Below are 16,502 nucleotides of genomic sequence, written 5' to 3' on the forward strand. Positions count from 1 at the left end.
ATTTCCTAAGAGCGCCCTATTTAAACTGCTTTTCCCAGCCTACTTTGCTGCATCTCTGCTAGCGTTTGCAACCCACTTCCACCCCAGCTCCTCCTTTTAAATTTATATTTATGTTGTCTGACTTAATCAATGTCATGTCTGCTGTCATTGATGCTGCTCTGTTCTGTACCCTAGGGGGATCCTGCCACTGCTGCTCTCCCCGCTTAAGGCTTTCCATGTATGCACATGGAAGGGGAGGTGTGCTCTCCCTGCCTCATGCTTTCCATGTATGCACGTGGAAGTGCAGGGTGGCCCCAGAACAGAGCCATACCGCCAAATACAAATTGCAGATGAATTAATCTATTTATTGACAAAGTGGTCCTGAACTACATTTTTATTTGTCCAATACTTTGGTTTATGACCAAATACTTTCAAAATCCATGATCAACCTCAGCTTTACTTTAATTGTGCTTTCCACTAATTCAGAATCAGAATAAGGTTTATTACCAAGTCGGTTTTCACTTAGAAGGAATTTGCCTTGGTGTTTGGTGCATACAGTAAACATATTAAGAGGAAATTAAATAAAGGCAAAGTACTGCAACAGTCAAGAACGTAAATATAGAATAGAAAATAACAATAAAATATGAAAAAGATATTATAACTAGACACCAAACTGTATAACTCATTTTCTCACCCAACACTACATATGATAATAAAATCTCACGAGTCACTCACTTAACATGTTGACCTTTCGGCTTACACCATATGTAGTACTTTCCCATGTTTATTACATGGTGTTCAAACACCATTTCACATGTGATAAATCAAATGATACAGGCACATGTTCTTTTTTAACATGAGAAATATAATAATTCATATATGAAGGCTAACATTTCACATGTAAAATAAAGGTTTTCACATATACATTTTAGTAAGGAATGCAATATTATAATAAATATTGTTTTTTTTCCAGTTAATAAGGAACCGCTTTTTAAATAATTCTCTATCTGTAATTTAACATGATACAGGTATCAAGTCAGACCTTAGCTGGAACGGAAATACTTGACCTCCAGAGGACCCACCTAAATAAATAAAGGTTTCAGTGGTTGAATCAAAACTAACCAGATTAAAGACTCCCACTGGAGATTCCTCTTTGTTCTTGCAGCCTGATGGCAGCAGTGATGTAGAACATAAAAGTGTTCGTGAGAGACAGCCAAGATGTCAAGACTGTACAGAGCGTTGCAGCTAACGAAGAAGTATGATTTTATGCCTGTGGCTGCAAGAGACGGGTCTGAGGTCAGAGCGATATTGACATAGCACTGACTTCTTAGTTTGGTTACCATTGGCCTGAATGACTCCAGAGTATATTGACTGAGAATATGAATGGGCTATTTTAGATATTTATGACCGCCCTTCTCTCATGCATTCCTGATGTTGTTAGAAAGGCCAGAGTTCAGCCATTGTTCAGTGAATTGCCTAGACTTTATGTGACTATTTTTCTGTGAGACTAACAGGCAACAATGATACAGTATGCATGGGTGGTTTATTTCTGTATGGATGGACCTAGTCGCTGCCTAGACTGGTAATCACCACTCAAGAAAGTGTGATATTTTGTAAATGTGAGGGAGAATGCTGGAGTTTTGACACCAGAAACAGACTCACATCCTGCATGCTGCATTATATATATGTTCTTCAGGTCAGCAAAGGCCTTTTTTACTGTAATATCTAACCTAGACCACAATCTTTGCCTGGTCTTAACATTGAGTTGCCTAAACATAACCATAAATCCATTAATCATGCGTGTTACCTGGAGCAGAAATTGCTGTTAACAGCTGAAACTATTAGTCGATCAACAGAATATTAATTTGCAACTATTAAGATAAATTATTAATCATATAAGTAATGATTAGAAAAGCTTTGTGCTTTACATGAAGATTAAGAAGAAAAGAAAGAGATAGATGAAGAAAATAAAAATAATAATAATAATCTCATTAAACCACACTTCATATTAATGCTGGACGAGGCTGGGGAGGTGGAAGGACTTAGGTTTTGTGTGTGTGTGTGTGTGTGTGTGTGTGTGTGTGTGTTTGTATGTGTGTGTGTACACTTTGTAAAACACGTAATACAGGCTAAAATGTGATTCCTATGGTGTGTAAAGAAGGTTATGTATATTCATTAGTCATGTATCTTTATGGGGGTTTGTCCTGGGGCATCATCCTTGTGTAAATGTGTGCCATCCTTGTGTAAATGTGTGTGTTTTGGGCTGATATGTGCAAATTGGATAATATGTGTGTGTTTGAACAAGGAACCTCGGTTTGTGCTACATTCACTTACCAGCTGCTGCCATTCATAACTCATTGTCATGTTGCATGGCTTTGAAAATAGCTTTAGAAAACAGAAGAGGGAAACGCGTACCCCTGTTATTTTGTCACTGTCAGTTGTTCAGTGCGGTGACAAGGATAGTTTGGGTGGGTTGAGGAGGAGGAGGCGGGTGGGTGGGTGGATGGTTGGACCTTGAATTCGAAGCAAGCAAGAGACCGGACCCAGCCGAGCATCGGGCTGGCGAGGCAGGGAAAAAATAAACAGCAGGTCTGAAGAATCAATTCAGCGTGCCTGTCAGAGGACTGTCAAACTCCCCTCCATGATGGACAGTCTAGATGTTCACAGTCTATTTGCCGCCAGGCTGTGGAGCGGTGAGTAAGTGAACCGTGCCGGGCCAAGCACAGACAATATGAAGAGGGAGTGCAGAGCAATATCTGCTGTTGCCATGCTAGATCAGCATAAACGTCAAGGCCACTCTGGCGTGGCCTGAGGGGTCTTCTGGGGAGAGCTGTGTGTGTGTGTGTGTGTGTGTGTGTGTGTGTGTGTATATATATATATATATATCATTCAGTCCTGACAAACCCCTCAATCTCAGATAATATCCTAATATTAATGATTATTGCAAGATTACAGTGTCTCCGAACCAGGTACAATCTGGCAACATGGTATCCATCAAAGTACAAACCCTACTGGATATTACACCCAACTCAACAGGAAAATGAAACAGTTGCACACATACTAAACGGATGCTACAATTATAAAGGACTGTATGTGGCCAGACATGACCGTCTGGTTGATCTGGTTGCAGAGGATTTGCAAAAGATAAACTATGGACATGAAAGCAAGATTTACAAGCACAGCACTGTAAAATTCAACTGGTTCCATCATAACACATCTGACAGTGACTACTTCAAAAACATTCCAAACACTCCTGACATTGTAATTGTAAATGAGACTATGAAATCTGTATGTATCTTTGAGGTAGTCTGCTGTTTTGATCTGTATATGGACACTGCTACTATTCCAAACTATTGAAATATCAACCACTGGTAGATCTCATTCACCAACTTGGATACAACTGTAAACTAATAACTCTGGTATTTGGAAGTTTAGGCCATGTCCATAAGAATGTGATCAGGGGGATGCAGCTAGGGGGGCTGCAAAAAAAGGAGACAAAAAGACTTGCAAAATGTTGCTCTGTTTCAGCCATCATAGGGAGCATGCAAATATGGAGACAGATATGCTTTGTTTATCCTTAATGTGTTGAGTATTATAAATGGAAAGACCTGTAAAAGTATGTGAGCCATGTAGACCTGTCACCTTGTCAATGACTCTTCCCAGAGTATTTGGATCTTGTTTCTTTCTTGCAATGCCTTTCAGATCCAAATAAAAGCATTTAAATGTGTGTTTTTGCGGTGTGATACATATTTATCAGTGTGGTTGTAAGTGTAAACTGTTAGCATTAATCAAGCTTGAAATCTTAATTAACTCAATCCATTTAGCTACGTGGTTTGATTTGTTTTCTGGGTGCATATGTTTAGTACATATAAACCCACATGAGCAGCTGGGATTAATTCAGTGAACATTCAAGATAATGACACTGAAGTAAGTAATTAACAGCCAGTTGCTGTTCTCAGAACTATTTAGAACAACCCCAAAACAGAATTGTCTGTAATTATTCGTACTTATCACCCATGTGGTAGCCATGCTGCGCCACCTGGTTAAAGATGAAACCTACCTGTTTGTCTTAGTTTTCTACACTTTTCTTTCAAAATAAAAGGCTTTACAACTATAATTAATGCCAGTATCCTGCCAATATGTCATCCATCATCAATAATTACTGCAGGATTTATCAAATGATGATGACTTTGTTTGTGTCTATAATTATGCAGATTGCATAAATGATTAAAGCAATTTTAGTTTTTTGTGAAAAACCTTCTGCATTCATGCTATAACTTATGGATTTTAATTTCCTTGCTACCCTGATCTTCATCATGAACAGCAGCTTCTCTTAATGAACACAAAACACTAACATGAAGACTGTATAAAAGTCTTGAGGATAAAATGGAAAACCTTCTGTCCCAAAACATGATGAATCTGTAAATCACTCTCTACTGCATGGAATATTGGAGAACGGGGACAACACAATCCTTTAAAAATTTAAATCCCTGACTGTCGTAAATTCACATCATCGGACAACTCAAGACAGTTGTATGATTGCAAAGTTGGTTGTTCGAGTGTTAAAAATACTGTGCTTTCAAAATAAAGCTTAATATCCATTAAAAAATGTGGGTAGAAAGAAGAAGAAAGGTGGTTAGGTATTTTCAGGCAGTTCTGTAATGCCAGATATATCTGAGCTTTCAATTAGATAGTTTTGCAAAGAATTTAAGCCATGATCAACTTTTCACAGCATGCCGTGTAGTCCTTTTGCTTAAGCTATTTAAGTCTTTGCCTTCAGGCAAGAGGTACCACAGTGTCTGAATAATGTTACCAATGTTTGGCAGATTACTGATCTGATCACACATAATCCATAGCACTCCAGCCCTGCTACAGTCCTATACATTCAACTGCTATTAACTCAGGCTTGTACATATCATACTCCATCCTACAAACACATTTTTGTGTAATTTACTAAGAAATGTGGCACAGATATCAATATTTGACAGTTTAAAATCTGGTATGTTATGTATGTCACCAATATTGAGTAGACAAAATAAAGAACACAAAACAGTTAAACATTAAATTACATTAGCTCAAAAATGTCTTTGGCATTTCTGCCAGTTATTTTCTTCAGTCAACATATACTGATACGATATATATTAGCCAATAAAAGTTGTTTGGGATTAAAGGTGTCCTGTGGAGTTTTCTTGTAAACAAACAGTTTGCAAAACAGGCACCCACTCATGAAAACATTGCTCAATAGAGCTCTTAGTAGTCAAAAACGCCACAAGGTACCTTTAAGTTTTGGTTAAATAATTTGGTAAATAATCTCAGCAATTGTGTAACTCGCCTTCATGCAGATTTACAAATACAGAGCCTACAAGTGTACATACTGTATAGTATAGTAGGGAAAAAATCGATACAGCATTGTATTGCAATATTTTCCGTGGCAATACCGTATCGATACACAGACGCCAAGTATCGATCTATTATTATATATGTATTGGTCAGTTTGTCTGCTTAACAATCCCATTTTGCAGCAATAAAATTGAAGTGAGATGAACAGACAGAGAACTGTATCTTTTTAGATAAAACAGATGTTGACAAAGTTTTCTTTTGGGGACATAATTTGAAATTGGGAAAAATTTGAAGTTGAAAAAAAGGTTATAAATTGCAACATATCGCAGAATACATACACACGCATGTTGTCGCAATAATATTGTATCGTGATGATATCGTATCGTGAGGCCTCTAGTGATAAAAAGGCATTTCTTTCAAAAGTGTTTTTTTGTGGAGAGGTTGTTGGCAGGCCGGCTGGGTGGCAAGATGGTTTGTATTCAGACACCTTGTGCTGTTTGGGAACAGAATATAAGATAAAAGGAGGTTGATTGTGCTTTCCGTACCCTGTAGACCCTCCTCCATGTTTGTATCACAGTGGCTCTCTGTGCCAGAGCGTTCATGCTCCATTGCTTTGGTCTGAGCACTTGGCTTGCCTTGGGGTGTATGGGTCGTGCAGCACAAGGCAGTAAATCCTCCCGAGTCTTGATGGCTATTGATTAGATATTCACATCCTGCCTCCTCCTGCCCAGGAGAAAACAGCTCTTGCCTCCACTCTCTCTCCCTCATCATCCCCCTCTCCCTATTCACAATAGCACTTCTACCAGCGGCACAGATATGACAGAATACAGTATATTATGCAGGATACAGGCACAGCTTCTCACTTATTTCCCAGCATCACTTCAGCTCAACAAATATCTCGCCTCTGCCTTTGTTTATCTGGCAGTATGACTCTCCTCCCTTCTCTCTCTCTCTCTCCCTCTCTCTCTCTCTCTCTCTCTCTCTCTGACACCACGTCCCTTTCACTTCCTCTCATCTGTCATTTTCTCTTTGTCACTCTGCCTCATTTCATCCCTCTCTCCTTCTCTAACCTGTCACTCTTGTCCGGTCTCTCTGGGATGTAACAAGCGTTGTGGCTGTAATTACCACCCGCTGAGGGAGTGTGGAAGCATGCTCTGTTTGCGTGCCATCCCTTATCATGATAATGTATGCAGACGAGCCTGCAAACACAAATCAAGTGTTTCCCCTTGGTGGAAGGCCTAAACTTAGCTGACCAGGCGTTCACCTCAACCGCTCTGTGACACTAGTTGCAAAGTGCTGAGTGAGCAGCGCCGGTGTAAAAAACAAACAAACAAACAAACAGGCAAACCTCAGTGGAGTCCGAGAGTACAGGTGGTAACACATACGGTACAAACACACAAAATAGCACAGACTTCAAACACAGACAACAAAGGATCAGCTCGACGTGATTAGTGCATTTCTTCCTAATGAAAAATAAAACTCATTGACTTTGTGCTCATAATGCCCAGAAACTCACTTCCTCAAACACTAAAGCAGTGTCAAAGCTTAGCAGTAAAGGTAATTTAGATGGGGAAAATTGCAGCTTAGCTATTTGTAGCTGGGATGTGAGTAAACAGTACACAAGCGCAAGTTACAATCAGAACTTGAATACATCAATTTTATTTGCGCAGTATATCTCCATGCTGTAGTTAACTGTGTATTTACAATCCCTCCCCCATGTCATATTTCAACACACAGCTTTTACCTAAAAATACGAGCGTAATATATTTTCCTGGTGAAACTAGATTTTTTTTTTTTTACTGCATTGACTCAATCTCAGCAGGGTTTTGTGTTTGTGTGTGAGTTGGAGGGGTGTTTGTGTGGTGTTATGATTGTGTGTGTGAGAGGAGAAAAGGTGTGCATTCATGATTTCGTGTGGGTGAGTATGAGCATCTGTGTGCAGGGAAGTGAGCAGAATTGCGCGTGTGTATGTGTGTGTGTGTGTGTGTGTGTGTGTGTGTGTGTGTGTGTGTGTGTGTGCGTGTGTGTGTGTGTGTGTGTGTGTGTGAGAGAGAGAGAAGTGCTTTCAAGATTTTGTTTAGGGATTGTCACTGTGGATGTCAGAGTATATACGTGTGACAAAAAGGGGGATTACTGTATGTGTGTGTGTGGGTGTACCTTTAAGATATATATGTGTTTTCAGGATTTGGTGGTTTGTGTGTGTGTTTGGGGGGGGGTGCCAGGCTCTGCTGGAGGGCTGCCCAAGAGCCTCTGCTAACCCTCTCTTAGGTGATTTAGGAAGCTATCGATTTTATACTCCTGCTTTTGTTTTTCCACTTTCTCATAAATAGCAGATCAAACTCGCTATCGCCCCTGTTTGTTTTGTTCTCTTTCTCCTGCGGGCTATTTACTCTGACATTTCCACCACTATCCTTGTTAGATGGTGCAGGAAAATCATTTCATTTTTCTGCGCCTCTGCAGACCATCAGAGGCAATACCAATGATGATGATGATGATGATGGAGAGCCCGAGGACACAATGAAATGCAGAGGATGAAACGCTTTTGATAGCACATAGTAATGGTCGTGATGAAGTTAATAGAAACAGTAATGATGCTGACAATGTTAATGGAGGGGGATTTAATATCTAGTTCTTTTTGACATGTTAAAGGCTTAGTTCACTCAGATAATTCACTTACCTCTTGTAATATCTACCTGGGCAGATAGTTTTCATTTTATTTGTCCCAATTTTGATGTATTCATGTCTTAGGTTTCTGCTTCCAACTCAGTACAAGGAACGTGGATAGAATGATGGTACTCACTGCATTGGAAAATGACTTTAGAAGATTTGACAGCTGCATGATGTTTTTAGGAAACAGTGTCACTGTGTCACTCAACAGACATCTCAGAGGCCGACATCTTAAAGGGACTGTAGGTAACTCGAAATTCAGTACATTTATATAGCAGCAAACAAACATTTGCTATGTAAAGATGTAGTTGAGTATTGGCGTCCTGAGCAGAGAATGAAGTCACACTCTGTGCATGCATGTTAGTGCATGTGGACGTTTAAAAAAGTAGGTATTTCACATATTGGGGAACGGTCTGTGAGAGCTGTGTGGAGGCAATTCCAGCCTGCTTTTTTTCAGTATTTCGAGTACAACCCCTTTAAAATCTGGACAAATAAACCAAAACTATCTGCACAGCCACATAGATACCATAACACTTTTTAAAAGTTTTTGGTGTGAACACTTTAATAGGTTTATTTTAAATGTTCATTTTGTTTTCCTCGGCTAATGTTAGCATTTGGATTACAAATACAAGTATTTAGACAAAACAATTAAATCAAAATGTAATTTGATGGTGGTGGTGAAGATGACGATGATGATGATGATGATGATGATGATGATGTTAACAATGTAAAGGCTGATTGTAATGTTAAAGGTCCAGTGTGTAACGTGTTTAGTTGTTCATTATCAAAATCTGTGTTGCCCGTTCACAAACTTGTCCTTTTTCATGAATATTTACCACCACCATCAATTCCAAGTATTCCTTTTGGCTTGAAATTTTACATTTGCATTCGCATGAACTGGGGTAGACGCTCCATATTAATGCGTCATCTTGAAATACGTTATCCGGTAAGGGACATACAGGACATTCTGCTCTGCCTTTCGCGTTTTCGCTGTCACATGATAAACTCACAGGTGCTGCTAATGCTGCTAATGGGTATCGTAGCTTCCCGGCCCCGGCAAGTTTGAAGAAGGAAACATGGAGGACCACACGTATTCAAAATCAAAATTTCTTCTTCGCCCAGAAAAAGAAAAAGGATATTGAAAAGAGCAAGAGACCGGCTTTTTGAAGCGTGAAGGCTACCGTAGATGTAATACGTACTTTGAACTGCGTGGTGTGAGAGAGTTGATTGTGATATATGATCTCAACGCTAGATGGGAGAAATTCCTACACATTGGACCTTTAACAATAATTGCAGCATGACTTTAGTTCAAGCAGAGCACTGAAGTTGAGCCTGCATTAGCTGATTGTTTCATTCATGCTTCCCAATCACCTCCTTAATCCTCATTAATCAGCTGTTTGGCTACCAGCTGACCAGTCACGTCCAATAATATTCATGCAGGTGTACAGCGCAGCCATTTTGGCCTGACACTGCAGACAGGCTTACACCAGCATGCGTCAGGTCCCTCCATTTCCACCCACACCTCACATTAATGATGATGATGATAATGATAATGGTGATGATCATTACGAGATCGATGAAGATGATGATACACTGACTGTGATAATGATGACGGATGAAGAAGGTAATAAGGTTTTTAATAATAGCAGGTCTATATAAGAGTTATTTTGAGGAGTCAAATGTTTGTCTGACTCATACAGGTTTATTTCAGACCTGCACCGGTTTGGTATTTTCAGGGATTTGACACAAGCATGACTGCAGCGAAGTGAGAGGAGGCGGTGGGTTTTCTTATGTGCTATTTATTTAGTTGGAGCTATGATATCAGATTGCTATACGAAACTAGGTAATGTCTGGGACTGTTATAATATTGTGACATAGCTTAAATGCTGATCTTTTTCTGGCCACATGACACATGCATGATATAGTTCTTTAACCCAATTTAATTGGACTGTTACATCTAAGTGAATTAAACTGTCTGTTTGGCTATAGAATAATCTCCTGTTGATTTTTGTGATGACACTCTTGTGACACCGACATCACAGCAAACATAATTTAACTTAGTGAATGCACAAATGATTGGATTGATCACGGTTGGCAATCACTGTATGTAGATGTTGTTCAGTCATAAAAAGAAAAGAGTCTGAGGTCGTTTTGGCTTTAGGAGAAAAATATATATATCACTGTACCACTTTTGTCTAACTACAGGAGGGGTGTTAAATTGCTGTGCAGTAATTAAGACCTAGCCAGCATTGCATAGAACTTGCCAATTTATAGTTATAAATTAACAAACTTGCAATCAATGACCTCTTGCAATATGATCAGATTAAACACATTAAGCACATTAGGTACCATTTAATTATTTAATTTGTTCTCCACAAGGAAACATAATGTTTGCAGAGCGTATATGCTTATAGATGCTGCATAGGGATTTCATGGAGATTATTTTATTATTAGATTATATTTTAAATGAAAATTTTTGAATGGATTTTATGATTTTTTTGCTTTCCATTTTCTTCCAACCGACTACATTTCAACAAATATTGTGGTATACAGGATCTCTTGTTGAAGCACTTAAAAAAGTGAAATCCTTTAAGTGCAGTATAGTTACTGTGCACGTTTACAAGTGATATGCCACTGGTGGCTTGTTTTTCAAGGAGACCTATAACTCTGATTAGTCTATAAAACCACGTTACTTGGGATTATCTCTCAACATTTTCTTGCATAAATATCTTCTGAAAAGGAAAACAACTTTACATAATTAATTGGGATATTTGGCGTACAATATTGTGATACTTGATTGTGTCATCATGACCCATCCATACTTTTTCCTATATGATAATAATAACCTATTGGTTGTTGCTGATGAACAGGAGGATCTTGGTGAGTGGGCGATTGAATGGGGAATATGATGATGATAATGATGATGATGATAATTATGAAAATGGCTCAATGAATGAAATCATGAAGAGTAAAAATATCTACAATAATGTTTAAATCAGAGGGAACAGAAATAATGGCAGGCTAAAATTAATGGAGGCCATTTTGTGTCTAAATAATCCTTGCAAGATAGCAGTAGATCATTTCCATGTCAGAGCAATGGCACTAAAAGGCTGCTCCCTCACGATGAAAAAAAAAACGTATGGAAAGCTGAAAAGCAACCTTAGCAAAAATGTATCTCAGTATAATATTACTGATGGCACAAGAGTCCAACTAAGTTACAAAGCTTTGATTCATGCTTGCATTTAACTAATTTCCCACTGAATTATTATCCCAATTTATTGTACAAATGGCATTCCAATTTGTCTCTCTTTTTAGGGGATTCATTGGGGTTCTGAAGCAGGCCTATTCATTGCGGATATGCATCTCCAAAAACACAGATGCTGCGTTGTTTGCCTCGCCGAGGGCCTCTAACCCCCCACAGATGTGTCATTTCCCTAGGCAAGGGGAACTGTTATGCCTATGTGAGAATTTAGACATATCCCCCACTAATGATATAGAAATACACCACTAAGCAATTCAGCTGGGGACAGATTCTGTCTCATTTGGCAAGAATTTTGTTTATATGTATACAGCTCTATGACTCAAACTGTGTCCGTATGTCACTTTCAAGTTCCAGTGGTAATTAGGTTGGACTTAGAGGAAAAACACCCCGATGTTGTCCATAGAATAATGTCTCAAGGGCATTAATGAATGTGCAAAATGTGAGCAAAAGTGAGTCAAATTGAAAGAATAGCCGTGTCTAATGCACCTCATCTGCCATTGATTGTGGTTTCTTCATTTGTCCGTAGGAATTATTTTTGTAGGAGCACCACAGAGAGCCACTGACCACAGCCTTGCCCTGGGATACGCTGCCAGCAGAATAATAATAAAGCACAGGCAGAAAATTGAGAGCAGCCTCTCCAGTCTCAGGTCAGGTCTTTCATTTGACAAGAGTCAGACAGCAGAACGCGTTTGTATTATTTTGTGAAACCTAAATAGATGAGAGCAAGCTCACAGTAACAAAGGAAGAAGGAGAGTTTAATGTGGCTGAAAGTAGCATTTGTGTTGGCTGTGCTGATTGTCCGTATGAGAGGGGTTTAGAAGAAGCTAGGCCAAACTGAACCACTGGAGTGAGCTCTGGGGATAACATGAAGGATTAAGGGAAAACAGAAGAATGGGGGAATGTGAAAGAAGCTTCAAAAGAGAGAGAGAGAGTCTACACCGCGCAGAGAAGGAGGTGAGCGAGAAATGAAGATGAAGTGAGGCAGAGAGAAAAAGGGAAACCGTCTCAGACGTGTTGAGACGGAGGATGAATGTTTGAGGCTATAGCTTTTAAAAAACTCCAATAAAGCCAGCTGGCTCCTGGCTGCATTGGAAAATGGAAAAAGGAGGCTTTGAGTGGCGAGTCCAGAGGCCAGTGGAGCGAGGTGGGGCCCTGTGAGGCTGGGCAGCGGGGCAGCCTTCCTTTGTGAGCGAGAAGTCATTTACAATGGTTAAGGCAGGGTGAGCTGCACTTAGCCAGGCCAACACAGAACTGCAGCTTTCATCTGCAGTCTCCAACAGGAATCTAATCCATCTTGTGCTTGTTGGGAAAAACTGGGTATACACAATATGCAATTAATCATCATATTCCCACAATATGAATATAGGCACGATTTCTGTTGTGCCTTTCCCTTTTACCAGCTCTATGCATGACTTATATACAGTACAAAGCTTTGCCTTATTTTGTATTGTATACTGTGTATTGTTTGTGTATATTATCTCTTTGATTTTGAACTTTGTTAAGCACTTTGGTCAACTATGGTTGTTTTTAAACGTGCTATATAAATAAAATTGAACTGAACTGAACTGAACTTAAAGCAGCATGGGGTGAAGTTGTAGAGGAAATGAGCCTGCTGGGCAATGATATGAGTAAGAAGATGCTCAGCTCACAGTAAATACCAATCCTACATGCAATAATGACTGAAGAACCCTGCTGTGGCCTCCCTGCCCGCTCCCCTCCACCTTCAATATTTACATCATTTCTCAAAGTCAGGCAGAGACAGGGAACACATGATCTGATTGTGAGATTTTGTTGTTCAACCTCAAATATAAAGATGTTGCCTTTGAGCCAGTGCTTCTCAACCTTTTTGGCATGTGTGACCACTTAATTAAATTAGCATGTCTAAGCATAAAGATTGGAGATAGGGGGAAACCAGCTGGCATGGGTCTGTCTAAAGTGATAAAAATACACCTCTAAAGCTCAGTTATTAACATGCTCTGTGTTGTTTGTGTTGGTGTAAATATGACAATGTGTAGTTTTCAAATAACGTCAAGGTGCAATGACAGCATCCCAAAGTTCTGTCTTCACAGCGACATTCCCAGGTTTCAGAGACCTTAATCAAATCAAATCTGGCAACTCACGACATAGCCAGAGATGCTGCACAGAAGTACTGGGCACATCAATAAACTGTTGTTTGTCAAGATATAGCTGACATTTAAACCTGGAGTTAAGGTAAATGGAAAAGTACCCAGAACAAAAGTTTTGATTTGTAGTTCAGCGTCGGAGCACTAGACAGATTTATCATCCTGCTGTGATTATATTCCCCACAGTAAATGTGTTTACTTCTTTCATTTACTTTGTAATACAGAGTGATGGTAGACTAAGACATACTTATAGAACTGGAGATAAAATTCAGATACGTTCTGAATAAGAGACTACTGTGAAATTGTGCAAAGGTTTACTTTACTCAATTATTCACTGTTGGTGGTGATCAGGAGGTTTACAGTGGAAATGGCATTGCTAAATGTGTATTACTGAAAAGGATAAGACTTCTGAGGTCACATTCCTTAATGTTGTTTTCACTCTAAACAATCTCTACTGGCATCAGAAACTTGTAGGAGAAAACACAAGCAGCCAACTAACCAATCAATCAGTCAATCAATCGTAGGTGCCATATAGCCCAGACGTTTAACACTTTTGAGGAGGTGCACACTAGCCTACAGCTGTACCCACTTAACGAGAAACCATCACTCCAGAAACTCTTAAGAAAGAGAACAGAATTGGTGAACTCTTGAACTATTCCCGTAAAATAATTTTAATTCGACCCAATGACACATACATCTATGTGTTAAAACCAGGTCACAAAGAGATTTTCCTTTTCCGTTTTATTATTTAGAGGCTTGAAGAGTTAAAGTTATTCAGTGATAGACCAAAAAAGACAAGCAGAAAAGTAATATTTAAGGAATTTTGAGTAGCATAAACATTATATTGCTTTCCTATTCTATCAATCATCTCACTACATCTAGGTTGGGGGGAGTCTAGCTGGGAAACAGTGCTTGTGTCAGGTATCTACTCTTAAATTGTTTTGCCATGATGATAAACCACTCCCTTGGGAGGAAAAACAGTTTATTTTTGGGGCATGAACACAGCATTATCCAGGCTGAAAGCATTTCCTAAGGGTATAATCAAAGTATCTATCCCACTTTTCTGATACCTATGAAGTGTTGAAAAGATAGCAAGTGAAAACGGTAGTGAGGTATCTCTCCATGGTCTTGCCTTTTCACAGTGATCTGTAAACAGAGCAGGTTTCATCAGAGGAACTGCCATGACTGGTGCAGAGCAGTGCAGACAGAGTGAAGAGATACTGTATGACTGAGAACATCTACAGTGAGGCCATGCATGAGTCATAGTGATGTTACTTTCGCGAACAATCCAATTCTTTTCAACAGCTCTTTGATACAAACGAACGGAACCGAGCCGTTCCTTTTATCGTAATACTTTATACTTGTTTTTTTATTGTGCTAATAAAGTTCTCTAATATTATGTGTTGCATGAATTGCTTTCAGGGCAACACAACTCTATTTACATGACACTTTTCACACAGAGGGTAAATTCAAAGTAGTAAATTCACTGACCAAGCAGAGGCATATGTGTAACGTTTAAAATGCAGATTATTGAAATTAGGTTTAGAATTGCAAGCAATGAAGTGCTGCTAAACCTAGTCTATGCATGTAAAATCAAATCAAATCATATAGGTGGGATGTCTAAGTTTGAATCTGGTCAGAATATTAGCATATCATGATTGACTATTTTGCAGCTACCACTTCCACCTAAAAAAAGAAAAGAAAAACTGAACGACGAGAAGGAGATCCGGCTCCCTTTAAAAAGCCGTAATTCCCATCACTAGTGAGTCAGTGGATTTGGCACGGAATTAAGAGCCTGTGCCCATTGAGAGATGGGGCTCACCTCGTGGTTACCCATAAATCCCAAATGCTCTCATTATTAAGTGAATTCATCTTGTCAGAGGCTGGGACGTGGCTCAATTTCGGCTCCAGATTGCCATCTAGCTTTATTGAGTGCTCTGTTTATTCAGTCGGAGGGAGGAGACGCCCTTGCCAAAACGAGCTTATAGCTTCATCCTCCACCGACTTTGCATACGCTTACACCTCATACCCTCATGTTGTGCTGAGTCACGATGATTTGGCACCAGGGATCCGTTTTGTTATTGGGGGAAATTGTGTAAATGTGTGTGTTTGCCCATTTATCATGTGAAGTTATTGTTCCTTTGTTTTTGGCAGTAAAAATCACAATAAAATGACAGCCGGTCAAGTTGCTTTGATCATTTAAATATCATGCTGTTGTTTGCTTTCCCTGCAAATGCACCAACATCAAAGTCCAGACACACACGTATACAACTCTCCATCTTTGTGTGTCTGTAGGTGGCTTGTCATTATTCTGCTTTGCGTCCTACACAGCTATCAGTGGGAGAGACAAGCCCTGTCTTCAATCCTGCTGGTTAGCAGACTGAAACCAGTATGGCCACTGTTGCATCCATGCTTTTCACTCCGGGTGTGTTATCATTAACGGAAGGCAGATAGCAGGAAGGAACGAAACACAAAGCCACTCGGCCGTCGATTTGGCGGCTGTCTCTCTCTCTCTCTCTCTCTCTCTCTCTCTCTCTCTCTCTCTCTCGCTCTCTCTCTCTCTCTCTCTCTCTCTCTCTCTCTCTCTCTCTCTCTCTCTCTGCCTGAAACTGTTAGGCGTGTTTGTCTTAGTGTCGTGGAATGCAGTTTGTTTTAAGGTTGCTGAATGTTTATTGTGATAAGCTGGGGAAGGATTTATTTGTGAGTGGGTTTTTTCTTGGGTCTGTGTACTCTGCTAGCAGAAAATCTAATTCAATTTAGTTCTGTTCGTTGGGGCTCAGCTGGCCATTGGGGTAACTCTTTGAAATAAGTTATGGGGGTTTGGTACGGTGAATGCTGTGGCCAGGTTTAAAGGAATGGTTTCTGCTTGTCTAGAGCAGTGATTCTCACAGTGGGGTCATACATGAGGGGGCCCCTGGTATATTCTTATAAGGGGTCCTTGGCTGAAAAACAACTGAGAACCTCTAGTTTAGAGTACATAATAGATGTTTAAGACTTGAGTAAAATGGGGTTTTAATAGTTTTTCATACGTAGGAGCAGATGGTACCTCCTAAATGTACCTAAAAACAAACAAAATAAACCTGCACTGTGTGCATGTTAACATCAGAGTAGAAGTCTTTGTTTCTTCATTT

The 16,502-nt window shown here is 39.6% G+C and overlaps 1 long non-coding RNA gene across 1 annotated transcript; it reads right to left on the reverse strand.

Annotated features, from left to right (window-relative positions):
* Positions 1 to 238: 238 nt before the first annotated feature.
* On the reverse strand, positions 239 to 13,266 carry LOC116066268. Its single transcript, XR_004108925.1, has 3 exons — positions 13,255 to 13,266; positions 9,959 to 9,961; positions 239 to 365 (listed from the first exon to the last, which is right to left on the reverse strand). It is a non-coding gene; the product is annotated as an uncharacterized LOC116066268 (long non-coding RNA).
* Between the last annotated feature and the right edge of the window lie 3,236 nt (positions 13,267 to 16,502).

This window comes from Sander lucioperca, chromosome 19 (genome assembly GCF_008315115.2).
Source record: "Sander lucioperca isolate FBNREF2018 chromosome 19, SLUC_FBN_1.2, whole genome shotgun sequence".
In the NCBI taxonomy this organism is placed as follows: Eukaryota; Metazoa; Chordata; class Actinopteri; order Perciformes; family Percidae; genus Sander; species Sander lucioperca.